Source organism: Pogoniulus pusillus, unplaced genomic scaffold (genome assembly GCF_015220805.1).
Source record: "Pogoniulus pusillus isolate bPogPus1 unplaced genomic scaffold, bPogPus1.pri scaffold_50_arrow_ctg1, whole genome shotgun sequence".
Classification (NCBI taxonomy): Eukaryota; Metazoa; Chordata; class Aves; order Piciformes; family Lybiidae; genus Pogoniulus; species Pogoniulus pusillus.
The window spans coordinates 900,902-914,039 of NW_026974708.1; the positions used below are offsets into that span (position 1 = coordinate 900,902).

At 55.1% G+C, this 13,138-nt stretch overlaps 1 protein-coding gene across 5 annotated transcripts in view; it reads left to right on the top strand.

Annotated features, from left to right (window-relative positions):
• The first annotated feature begins 183 nt into the window (after nt 1–183).
• LOC135174190 (oocyte zinc finger protein XlCOF6-like) overlaps nt 184–13,138 on the top strand; it is a 33,381-nt gene continuing 20,426 nt past the window's right edge. For 2 of the 5 annotated variants that reach the window (XM_064141414.1, XM_064141415.1), the window contains exon 1: nt 184–357. The gene's annotated coding sequence lies outside the window, so the exon portion shown is untranslated. Of the gene's footprint in view, nt 358–987; nt 1,115–1,251; nt 1,452–13,138 lie in introns of those variants that run through there. The other 3 variants (XR_010301779.1, XR_010301780.1, XR_010301777.1) reach the window with 3 other exon arrangements.

Consider the following 13,138-nt stretch of genomic DNA (forward strand, 5'->3'; position numbering starts at 1 on the left):
CCCGCCCTCCTCGCTGCTGATTGGCTCTGCGCGCACCGCCGCGCGTAGCGGTTGGCCGCGGGCACAGCAGCCTGGCCGCTGATAGGCGGAGAGCGGCGGGAGGAGGGGAGGGCTGGGCCGGGAAGGGGGAGGGAGGTGGCGGTCACGGCGGCGCTGATTGGCTGCGACTGCCCGGCTGGGGGCGGGACTTCCGCTCCGCCCCGCGCTCCTCTGCCGCCCGCGGGGTCCGTTCCGGGGCCTCCGCCGCAGGCTCTGAGCTCCCCAGGCCGGCAGGAGCCTGCCGGGGCCGGCGCTCGGCACCGTCCTGTGCGCGGAGCTCTGCCTCGGCCTCCGCTCTGCGCCCCCCGCGTGTGCCAGGTGGGGAGAGGGCAGCGCTGGGGCTGAGGGGGAGCGGAGCCCCCGGGGGCCGAGGGTCGTGTGCTGGGTCCGGGAGGGGCGTGTGGGGCTCCGGGGCCAGGTGCGTGGGGTTGGGGTGCGTGGGGTGCGTGTGGGTGCGTGTGGGTGCGCTGGGTGGGTGCAGGTTTGTGCGGCAGCAGTGGGTGGGTGTGGGGCAGGCTGTGTGTGGCTGTGGTGTGGGTGAGGGGCGTGAGGGTGGGAGTGGGCAGCGCTGGGGCTGTGAGAGGCTGTGTGCGGGTGTGGGGGGTGTGAGTGTGGGGAGCTGCGTGGGGCCGCGGGCAGGCCGTGGGGAGCTGTGTGGGTGTGTGGCGCTGGGGGCGGTGTGGGAGCTGTGCGGGTGGGGTGCGGGTGGGGCCGGCAGAGGTGTGCAGGGTGGGGGTGTGCGGTGCCGTGGGAGGGCTGTGTGCGGCTGTGTGGGCGCGGGTGGGGCCGGTGAGGGGTGGGCGTGTGGGGGGCTCCTGGTGCCGCTCTGCCGCTCGCTGTCGCTGCTCGGGGCAGCTGCAGGCGCCCTGTGGCCGCTGCTGTGTGAGCGAGCGGAGCCCACGGGTGGGCTGCAGGTGCCCTGCGGCATGAACCCCAACACTCGTGCAGAGCTCTGCAGCAGGTCTGTTTTATCCCAGCGCTGGCTGCAGGCAGGATGGCTCCATCCATCCTGTGCACCCCGCGCTGGCACAAGGCACAGTTTACGTCTCAGGAGCAGGCATATTCATCACAGGAGGTAGGGTTATGGCAATTACTTCTTGGAGTTCATTCCCAGAAGCATTTTGCCATTCTCCACCCCAGTTCCAACAATTCCAGCCCAGGTGGTCTGGGACGGTTATCTGCGATCAACATCCCACGCAGTCTTCCTTCCAGGCTCTTTCTCATCCCAGGTCAAGCAGACCCTTCTCTGCTGCTGGTGTCAGGATCTCCCTGCTTCTTGTCACTGCAGGCCTGGGTCTTTACCAGGTTGTTCATCAGAGATCTCCAGCGATTAGCTGCAGCCACTCCTCCAGTCGCCCTTGTGTAGGTTTGCAGATTATCAACTGGTTGCTATAAAGAAACATCTGCCCAGAGTCTGATGTGTTACACTTTGTGAGAGACACCCTCAAGATGAGCATCTGCTCTGTGGGACCTTTTTACCAGCATCCCTTGAGTTTTCTTGTGTCCCAGGGGCTGCCCTGACGCTGTGTGCCTGGCCCTGGCCCCTCTGCTGCCTGCTGGGCTGGCGGCAGAGCTGAGGTGGGAGCGGCGCCGTGGGGGCTGGTGTGGGCAGGAGAGGTGGCGGTGAGCGTGGGGCTGGCTTGCGGCAGAGGCTGCCGTGGGGGCTTCGTGTCCGCGGCGAGCCCTGGGGGCTTGGAGACTTGGTGGCGGCAGGGGCCGGGCGGCTGCGGTGCTGCAGGGCAGCGCTGGGCTGAGGGCCGGGCGGGGGGGGGAGCCCGGGGTGGGCCGTGGGCTGGCTTTGGTGGGGGTGTCAGGCGTGGGTGCTGTGGCCGTGGCGAGCCCGAGCTTGGGAGCGCCTGGGGCCGGTGGCAGCTGTGGGGCGGTTTGGCTGTGCTGGGGGCGGTGGCATCGGAGCCCTCTGTGCCCGCCAGAGCCTTGCTGTGGGGGTGTGGTGTGCCCAGCCCTGTGCTGCCAGCACTGCCTCGAGTGCCCTCAGCCCCCTGCCTGTGTCTGGGGACTCTCTCACTGCAGGCTGCCCCCAGCCCCCTGCCTGTGTCTGGGGACCCTCTCACTGCAGGCTGCCCCCAGCCCCCTGCCCCCTGTGCTGCTCCCAGCAGGTTCCAGGTGCCCCCATGAGGAGGACTTCCCTGGTTTTGGGAGACTCTCAGTTACTTCCAGGACACTTTTTCAATGGGAGCTAAAACTGGGCCTAAAACTGCTGCAGAGCAAAAAGGCTCTGGATTACTCCAGAATAGGTCCTGGCATTCAAAATGTTGCCCCAGGACACCTCAGTGGAGTTCAGGACTCCAAAATGGTCCCTAAGCAGTGTGAAATAGCAGCCTGGGAGCCCAAAATCTTTTCCCAGGATCCTTTAGTTTCCCTCCTGTCACCTTAAAATTGCCCCTAGGCACCCCAAGATGGTGTCTCTGGATCCCCCAAATGCCCCCAGAGCTTGTGGAGTGGTTTCTTGCAGTTGTTTTCAGGTGAGAGGTGGCCATGGTGGGTGGCAGCTCTGATCCCAGCTGTCCCTGCAGCTCTTTTCAGGCTGCATTTGCCCAGAGCTGCTCCTTTGCCATCCTGCCCAGGGTGGGCACCCCCCAGCCCTCTGCCAGCAGTCCTGGGGGTCTGTGGGGGTTGGGCTCAGCCCCCAGCTGCTGGCAGGTACAGGAGCTCCCTGCTGCCATCGGGGCAGGGCTGCAGAGGCCAAGGCACAGGTGGCAGAGGCCCAGGGGCACTGCCAGCAGAGCAGGGCGCTCAGGGCCCTGTGCAGCCTGCCCTGGGCTGTGTGCAGGGCTGGGCCTCAGGCCCCTCCCTGGGCAGGCTGTGGCAGTGCTGCAGCAGCCTCCTGGTCCTGTCCTTAGCTATCTCAAGGCCCAGGGGGTCATTTGGAGCAGCCACCATGGTGTTACCAAGGGGCAGTCATGGCTGACCGAAGTGACAGCCTTTGGTGAGGACACCGCCAGGGGGCAGATGGTGGCAGGGCAGTGGGTGTGGTTTCTCTTGGTTTCAGTAAGGCATTTGGCACTGTCTGCCACAGCACCCCCACAGCTAACCTGAGGCAGTGTGGTGTGGGTGAGGGGGATGGGCACTGGTTGAAGGGAAGAAGCCAGAGAGCTGTGGTCAATGGGATGGAGTCTGGTTGGAGGCCTGTAGCTAGTGGAGCCCCTCAGGGGCCAGTGCTGGGACCAGTTCTGTTCACTCTGTTCATTCATCAGAGCCCTGTCTGAGGGCACAGAGGCACTGCCAGCAGTGTGCTGGTGGCACAGAGCTGGGAGGAGTGGCTGAGAGCCTGCAGGGCTGTGCTGGCATTCAGCCAGGCTGGGACAGGCTGAGAGTTGGGCAGGGAGAAACTGAATGAAATTGAACCAGGACAAGGTCAGAGTCTGGCACCTGGGAAAGAGCAGCCCCAGAAATCAGGATCGGTTGGGACTGAGCTGTTGGAAGGCAGCAGAGGGGAGAAGGATCTGGGGGTCCTGGTGGGTGGGAGGTTGAGCATGAGCCAGCAATGTGCTCTGGGGGCCAGGAGGGGCAAAGCCATCCAGGGGTGTATTAGAAGCACCGTGGTTAGTAGGTCGAGAGAGGTTCTCCTGCCCCTCTGCTCTGCCCTGGTGAGGCCACATCTGGAGTATTGTGTTCAGTTCTGGGGCCCCAGTTCCAGAAAGACACAGAACTGCTGGAGAAAGTCCAGGGCAGAACTACAAGGATGATGAAGGGAATGGAATATCTCTGTCATGAGGAGAGCCTGAGGAAGCTGGGGCTGGGAGCTTGGAGAAGAGGACCCTGAGAGGTGACCTCATCAATGGTTGTCACTATGTGCAGGGTGAGTGCCAGGAGGCTGAAGCCAGGTTCTGCTGGGTGATGCCCAGGGACAGGACAGAGGTGATGGTGGAAGTTGAGGCATAGGAAATGTTTAATGTAAACAAGAGGATTTTTTTCCCTGTGAGGGTGACAGAACCCCGGAACAGACTGCCCAGGGGGAATATGGAGTCTCCCTCTCTGGAGCCATTAAAAACCTGCCTGTATGTGTTCCTGTGTGATCTGATCCAGGTGATCCTTCTCTGGCAGGGGGTTGGACTGGAGGAGCTTCGGAGGTCCCTTCCAGCCCCTGAGATTCTGTGATTCTGTCTCCCCAGGGCAGGGCAGGGCAGGGCAGAGGGGCAGGATCCCCTCTCTGCAGCTCTGCCCACGCTGCTGTGGGTGCAGCCCAGGCTGCCCTTGGCCTTCCGGGCTGCAGCCACCAGTTTGGTGCCTTCTGGCTGTAGGAAGCAAGAATCCAAGTGCCTGGGACAGGAGAATTCCTGCCCTGGAGCTGCATGGCTGCCTGGAGCTGGGCACTGCCAGCTGGCAGTGGTGGCACCCCCAGCCCAGCCCAGTGGGTGCCCAGCACCTTGGCAGCCTGGATGGGAGCCCTGCTGCAGGCTGCTGGAGCCTGGGATGGTGCTGAGCTCCCTGCTGGTTGCTCTCTGCCCTCTCTTTGCCTTCCCTCCCCTCTCCTCAGCTGCCTTCAGCCCTGCCCAAGCTGCAGGACACCTCCTTGAGCACTGCCCTTGCTGGGGGGCTCCAATACAGAGCCCAGGGGGGTTCAGCAGCGGCTTGGAGCTGGACTCAGCTTGGCCTGGCTGCAGGGCACCTCAGAACCTGGCCTGTCCTCGTGGCTGGGGGGGCCCTCATGGGCAGGAGCCCCCATTTGGGGACAAAGGAGACTGCTGAAAGGAGGCCAGGACATGGGGTCCCTAGACTGGGGGCAATGGAGGAGTCCCCAGGTGTGGAGAGGGCAGAGCAGGAGGGGCCCAGAATGTTGCTGCCCCCTGCATTGTCTGTGCCCCTAGGCAGGAGGGGTCCAAACTGGCACTGCCATGGGCCCTGCCCCCAGAATGCCTCTGGAGCCATCCCAGTCCCGAGTCTGTTGGGGGTGGGTCCTTTCCTGCTTCCTGGGTGTTGGGGGTCATTTTGGGTTCCTTTGGGATAGTTTTGGGGTGCCAGGGGGTACCTGAGGCTGCCAGGGAGGCATTTGGAGGTCTTAGGCTGCTGCTGTGGTTTTCCTGGGGGCATTTTTGGCTTTGCCTTAGCTGTTCCTGCTTGGGGGCGGGGGGGAGCAGCTTGGATTGCCTGGGGGGCACAGGTGATCAGGGGAGGCTGTTTAGGGCTTCAGGGCTTTAGGCCCCCCCCAGTGCCAGTGCCTGCAGCTGGCAGTGCTGGGCCAGCAGCCAGGGGTGCTCCTGGCTCAGCCCCTGGGCCTGGCCCCACAGTGCCTGCTCCTTGTGCTGGGCCTTCTGCAGAGCTGGGCAGAGAGGTTCAGGAGGTGTCAGAACCCCCCAGAGCCACAGCCCCGCCCCCGCCAAAACACCCTCCCAGCCCCCCCAGGCTGTATGTGCTGCCAGCTTCTGCCTCAGCTTCTCCCACTGGCCTGGAGGCTTTTGCTGTCCTGGCTGGAGGGGGAGGCTCCAGCCCCGGCCCTGCTGCAGCTGCTGTTGGCTGTGGGCACAGCTGGGGACATGTCTGGGGCCTGTGGTGCCTGAGTGGCCCTGCCTTGCCCTGCCCAGTGTGCCCAGCTCATTCAGGCCACATCAGAGCCCCAGTGCTGCAGACCCCCAGCCCACCCCCAAGCCCAGGGGATCCCAATCCCAGCCACAGGTTTCCCTCCATGTGCCCCAAAGGATCCAGATCACAGCCCTCAGCCCTAAGGGATCCCAACCCCACAGCCCCCCCCCCCCCCGCCCAGAGCCCCACAGCCTCCTCCCTCGGCAGCCCCACAGAGCCCTCCCCAGGGCAGCAGCCTCAGCTCCAGGGTTCCCTTCCACACCTCTGGCCCCAAGACCAAGGGCTCTCCTTCTCACCTGGGCACTGCTGTCTCATCTTCAGCTCCTCTCTCCCAGCACCCCCATGCCCCTCTCTGCCTGGCTGCTCTCAGCCACTCTGTCCCCAGCCTGTAGCGCTGCTTGGGGTTGTTGTGGCCAAAGTGTCAAACCCTGCACTTAGCCTTGTTGACTCTCATCCCGTTGGCCTCTGCCCACCCATCCAGCCTGGCATGGTCCCTCTGCAGGGCTTTCCTGCCTGCCCTCCAACAGCTCCACAGCTGCTCCTAGCTTGGTGTCATCTACAAATTTACTGATGCTGGACTCAATCCCCTGCTCCAGATCATTAATGAAGATATCAAGTAGGACTGGGCCCAGCACTGATCCCTGGGGCACACCACTGGTGCCAGCTGCCAGCTGGATGTGGCACCATTCACCACCACTCTCTGGGCCCAGCCCTCCAGCCAGTTCTTGACCCACATCACAGTGAATCTGTCCAAGCCAGGAGCTGCCAGCTGTGCCAGGAGCTTGTTGTGGCAGATGGTGTCAAAGGCTTTGCTGAAGTCAAGGTAGACTCCATCCACAGGTCTGTAATTTCCTGGTTCCTCCTTCTGGCCCTTCTTGTGGGTGGGATCACATTGGCAGCTTCCAGTCTTTGGGGACCTCTCCAGTAAGCCAGGACTGTTGATAAATGATGGAGAGCTTGGCCAGCTCAGCTGCCAGCGCTCTCAGCATGGTCCCATGGACTTGTGAGGATCCAAGTGGCTCAGCAGGTCCCTTACTGCTTCCTCCTGGGTTACAGGGGGACTCTACTGGTCCCTGGCTCCATCTGCCAGCACAGGAGGCCAGTTGTCCTGGAGACAACCTGTCCCACTATTGAAGATTGAGGCAAAGAAGATGTTAAGCACCTCTGCCTTTTCTTCATGTTTTATTACTCTGTTCCCCTCTCCATCTGATAAGGACTGGAGCTTGTCCTTGCCCCTTCCCTTGCCGTTAATGTACTTACAGAAACATTGTTTATTCTCTAACCAGCAGTGGCAGCCTAAGCTCTAAATGGGCTTTTGCCTCTCTCATTTTTTTCCTACAAGACCTAGCAACATCCTTGAACTCTTCCTGGGATACCTCCCTTTTCCCAAAGGTGATACCCCCTCCTTTTCCCCCTTAATTCCTTTAGCAGCTCCTTGCCCATCCAGTCTGGCTGCCTCCCTCATGGGCTCATCTTCCGGCACAATGGCACAGCTGCTCCTGCACCTTCAGGAGTTCTTTCTTGAAGCAGGTCCTGCCTTTCTGGACCTCTTTTTTTTTAAGGGCTGTTTCCCGAGGAACTTTCCAAGTTAGTTCCTTAACTAAGCCAAAGTCTGCCCTTTGGAAGTCCAGTGTGGAGGTTATGTTGATGCCCCTCCTGGTTTCACCATGTGTTGGTGTCTCAGTTCTAGTTTAAATTTCCCAGAGACTCAAATGTAGGTAATAGAGCCAATAACAATTTATAGGATGCCTTTCCCTCTTCCCTTCCTTTTTCAAAGAAAGGGAATTAGATGTAGAGAGGAAAAGGTAAAACACACCCAAGTAAATAGTCCCACTTTGATTGGAAGTTTGAAGAGAAAACTTTAACAATAAACAAAAGGTATTTGAGGTAGGGGAGTTACAAAGAAGGTGTAGGGCAGGGAAAACAAGATACAAAATATATATATACAAGCAGATTGCTGCCGATGGCTTTTCCACCTCATGCACTGATGGCCACGTGGTAAAACAGAGTAGCAGGAACAGGAAGATGGTGCTGTTAGGCAGGGAGGCAGGGCAAATGAAACAGGCTGTTCTTCTGTGTTTATAGGGGGTTAGGCAGGAAGTGGGAGTGGGTTAACCACTACACCTGGAGTCCCTGGGGGGCCCATTCCTGAGGAGGAGTCAGAAGGACCTGTGGTCAGGGTCAAGACCACTCCCTCAGGAGGCTTAGCCCTTTACAGTTGAAAACTCTGTAATTTCACTGGACCCCAGGCAGCCTCCGACCACCACATCTCCTACCAGCCTCTATTTGTGAGCAGCAGGTCAAGCAGGGCTGCACCCCTGGTAGGCTCACATAACAGCTAAGGAGTTGCACTCCACACACACTAGGAACCTTCTAGGCTGCCTCTTCTCTGCAGTGTTAAAGTCCCAGCAGATGTCTGGCAGGTTAAAGTTGCCCACAAGAACAAGGGCAGGTGATCTTGAGGCAGCCTCCAGCTGCTTAAAGAATAATAAATCAACCTCTTCTTCCTGGCTGGGTAATAACAGACTCCAACCAGGATGTCAGCCTTGTTGGCTTTCCCCCTAATTCTTACCTAGAGGGACTCTACCTGATCATCCTTAATCTCTACTTCCATGATGTCCAGAGTCCCCCTAATATATAGGGCCACTCCTGCACCCTTTCTTCCTCACCTGTCTCTCCTGTAGAGTCTGTAGCCATTGATTAGAGCACTCCATTTGTGTGAGTCATCCCACCACATTTCTGGGATGATGACATCGTAGTTTTCCCTTGAACCAAGGCTCCCAGCTCCTCTTGTTTGTTACCCCTACTGTGTGCACTGGTGTACACACACTTCAGCTGGGCTGGTGGTTTTACCCCTGTCTCTGGCCTACCACCCTCAGCCTCCTTTGGTTTGTCTCTAGTACTGTTGTGTTTGACCCCCTGCCCCTTTCAGCCTAGTTTAAATCCCTTTCAACAAGCCCTGCCTGCTCATGTGCCAGAATCTTTCTTCCCCTCTGAGACAGTTGTACCTCATCTGTTGTTTGCAGACCTGGGGCCATATAAAGTTCCCTGAGACCAAAGAACCCAAAATTGTGTTGGTGGCACCAGCCTCTGAGCCAGTTGTTAATCAGGGATGATTTCCTATTCCTCTCAGCGTTCCAGCCTGTGACTAAGGGTACAGATGAAAAGATTACCTGTGCCCCTGATCCCTCAACTGCTTTTCCCAGTGCCTTAAAGTCCCTTTTGGTTGCTTTTAGACCTCTGGTATCAATCTCATCATTTCCCACCTGTTTTAACCAACAGGGGGTAGTAATCAGAGGGCTGCACTACAGCAGGCAACCTTCTGGTAGCATCCCTGACATGGGCCCTGGGGAGGCAGCAGACTTCCCTGTGGGAGGGGTCGGGTTGGCATATGGGGTCCTCTGTTCCCTTCAGAAGAGAATCACCAATAACAATTACCTTCCTCTTTTGTCTTTTGGGTACAAGTTCTGATGTGATGGAGTCAACTTATTTACTTTAGTCAACCCCTCAGAGAGTGGTGCTTCTTCCTCCAAAACCACCTCACCCTCAACCTCTAGTGCCCTATATCTGTTGTGCAAGGGCAACTGAGGAGGTGAGGGGGGCTGGAAGTGGTTTCCCTTGCCCCTTCTGTCAGGCACCTGTGTCCATTCTCCCTTGTTTCTTGGGTCACCTCCCTCTGCTAAGGGGGTCTGCAGAGCATGGTGCCATAAATCCAACTGCCTTTCACGTTCTCTTATAGCCTTTAGCCTTTCCACTTCACCCTTCAGTCCAGGCACTTGGTTAAGCAGACCATTGATGTGCTCACACCTAAAGCTTCAGAGAGTGCCCAAATGCTTTCAGGGAATTCTGTTACTGTCTTGTCAACTGCTGAGACTTCTGATTCTTCCCAGGCTGGGGAAGGGAGGCAGACAATCTCTGACCTTATCCAGGCTTCTCTGGATGATCTGTGTATTGCCAGGACTTCCTGTCTTGGCAGGAGCCTTTCTGGTGTAGGCAGGATGTCTTGTGATGGGCATTCTTAGCACGATGTCACACTGGCTATGCAGGCTGCTCACGTGGAAGTGTGTAAAGCCTTTTCCGGGTAAACTCGAGGCAGTGTAGATCCCAGGCAAACAAACTCAGAGCCTCAGTGTTTGTTACTTTGTGGCAGAGCTGGCTTGTAGCTTAGCATCGCGTAGCAAGATGCAATAAGGCACTAAGGCAGTACACTGCCAGGAGCAGGGAGCAATAGCAGCAGGCAACAGCAGGCACGAATACAATGACAGAGCACATCATGTTTACCTGGCAATCTCTTTTTATCAGTGTAGCTGGAGACTAATAGGCCTTTGGACACAGAATAGCCAATCAGAATGGCAGCTACCCAATTTGACCATATTAGGTTAAGTGTGCTAGTTTGAAGCTAGCTAGAATGTTTTGGTGAGAAGAACTAGATTACAGGCTGTGAAAGGAAAACAGTGGTGATGTCTACTTCTCTCACAGTCTCGCTGAGATGTACGGGAAGAAGAAAGAAAAACATTAGGTAACACTCTGGCCATTTTTTCTCTCACTCTCGCTTGGGCTGCTGACTGAGCTGCATCTCTCTAACACACCCATTTTGCTTCTTAACCTCTTGGCCGAACCTCTGTTCTTCCTTGGGACTGGGGTAAGGTTGAGAGGGATAGGGGGAATGTGTAGAGGTGGTTGAGAGCCCCTCCTGGGGGACTCAGGTTTCTGGGAGGGGAGTGGTGTTTCTGTATTACCTTTTTACCTTGTATATTTCTGTCTGTAACTGTATATACTGTAACTATCTGCTTGTATGTTGTGCCAGCTGTAAATAAAAGCTTCATTCATATTTCCAGAGCCAGCTGAGTCTAATCTGGGTGATTTCTAAAGTGAGGGGGGGCGGGTAACACCCAAACCATCACATTTTTTTCTTTGGCACTCCAACGAGGGGCAAATTCATTTTGAGTGATTGATAATTAACTCTGGGAATCAGAATGAATCTAATGAAGCAGCTATTTTACTTACTGGGGGCTAATGTGTGGCCTGTTTTCTTGTGTATAATTCAATCAATGCCCAAATTGGTTATTTCTCGCTTAATGTAATTTTTAAGAAGGTCAAAGCTAAACTCACAACCATTTTCTGGACTTGGGGGGATTTCATTCTTTGGTATGCTGGTTTTAATGTCCCTGAAAGTTTTACCAGTAACATTAAGGGGTATTTACCAATGATATTGGTAAATCTCTTCTACCAATGAAGTGGAAGTACTTCTGCTTTATCTACAGCCCTGATGAGCGTTATCTTACCTAAAAGTCAGGCTGATTCTTGTTCAGAATTTTATACACATTGGGCTGTGGTATTTCTGGTGTGTGTGATCCTAGCTCTTACAATTATTGATTTTATAATACTTTTAACATTCTGTGTGCAAAATTCGAGTGCAATGCCTGTAAGAACCGGGAAGCTGTCTGTGCCCAAAACCAAAGATAAACAATGTACCAGTAGAAACCAAAACAAAGATAACTCAGGAGCATAGCATGGGACAGCTAATATTACACCACCTTCCCAAGATTCTGGGACAGCCACTACACCTCCCTCTCCAGATTCTGGGAAAGCTGCCAGTGTGCGGTGAGGCAGATCTCGTGGAGAAGGGCTGAACTCACTATGCAAGGACACCGCACAATCCAATGTGGATCAAAAGCGAGTGACAACTTTATTTAGTAGCCGCGCGCTTATATGTGTTACAGATAATATATGCATACATGTAAGAAGCTAAATGGCTGAATCTCTAAATACCCTATTTGCATGGTGCACCTACTTGCTACGTGCAGCTGCAAGCAGCAAACTACTTCTTATCTTATTCAGAGTTAGCTGTATCCTGCTCTGCTTGAGTTGTCCGCCGACTCATCAAGGACAGCGCCTCCCTAGCTAGTTATATTAAATGCTGCCTTTGTTTATTCAATATGTCTTTGTTTCTTCAATGTGGCCTTTGTTTCAGTGTGGCCTAGCCCAGCCTTAATTTAGTTCCATATACTCATCCTGCTTGCCCACCTCTAAGTCATGTCCATTTTCCTTTAGCCATTCTGCAACACCAGTGTTCCTAGTGGGAATGATAACATGGCAGGATTGGCAGGATTCCCAGGAGTACAGGGAAATAATCAAAGCCAGGATGTTCCCTCAACTAATAACACTAACTCAGCCAGTTTGAATCCCCAGCCAGCAGACAACAAAAAGGACTGTACCTCTAAGGCAGATCTGAACTCACAGGCCTCAGGTCAGACCCCCAGTGATTCAAGCCCTCCAGTAGACTTGTCAAAGTCTGTGGCAGCTCAGGCCATCTTGGCGCCTGCTAAGGCGAAAGCAAAGACACCATATTTGAGAAAGTGTGATTCAAAAGAGGACATAAGAAAGGGGACCTCTGGTGAGCAAGAGGAGGAAGAGGAGGCATACTATCTTCGTGATTTGGCAAACATACTCATTTCCCAGTACTCTGATGAGGAGCACTGTGAGGTTGGCTGCCAAGAAAGAGGATGGTTCTGATGAGTTTAAGAATGCTCTTAGGAAAGTTCTGTTTCTAGGCCAGGGACAACCAGATCAACAAGAGGAAGAGGAGAAGGATAACATCCAAGATTCTGGTGATCCCCTCAGAGAGGTCAGGGAAATTAGAAAGGAATACTCAAGGGAATCAGGAGAGCCAATCCTAAGCTGGCTGATGAGATGTCGTACTATTGGTGCCAATGCCCTAGAGGTAGGGGACAAGTCTGCCAAGCAGTTAGGACCACTCACTAAGGAGCGTGGAGTGGACATATACCTGGCAAGTTCTCTTGGTAAGGTTAGCTTGTGGACCCACCTCCTGTTGGCTGTGGCTATGAGATATCCTTCCCGAGATGATCTGCCATGGGCTGCCAAGAAGTGGAACACCATTGAGCAGGGAATTAAGCTTCTGAAGGAGTTTGCTGTGAAGGAGGTGCACATGAGCCTGATGACATTCCTCTTGGAACAGGTCTCATGAAGAAGCTTATTAAGCTTGCTCCTTCATCCTATGCTAATATCTTGGCTAGCAAGTTTCTATCAAGGAGTGATAATGGAAGGTCTTTCACTGTTGGTGAGTTCACTGACCAGCTCAGGCAGGTAGAGGACAGCTTATCGCGTTCTGCCCTAGTCTCTGCCGTACAAACTATGACTACAGAGATGAAAGAGAGAAAGAATAAAATGAAAGATAGCATCAAGGAAGGTATTGAAGATGGCATGAAAGAACTGAAGGAGGATCTTAAAAACATTGCCAATCTGGTAAAGGATGCCATTCCTGCATCATCTGAATGGGTACACATTTCTGCCATCAGGAACAGACACCCACCTCCTGCAAGACAATTCCAGCCCAGGAGGAGACAAATTCCACCTAGTCGTCAGCAATCGTGTGTCACTGCGGATAATTGTGCGTGACCAATACGGTGAGAACATGAATGTGATGGTTTGGGTGTTATCCCGCCCCCACACACTTTAGAAGTACCCAACTAGACTCAGCCGGCTCTGGGAATTTAAATGAAGCTATTTATTTACAGCAGCACAATGTACAAGCAGA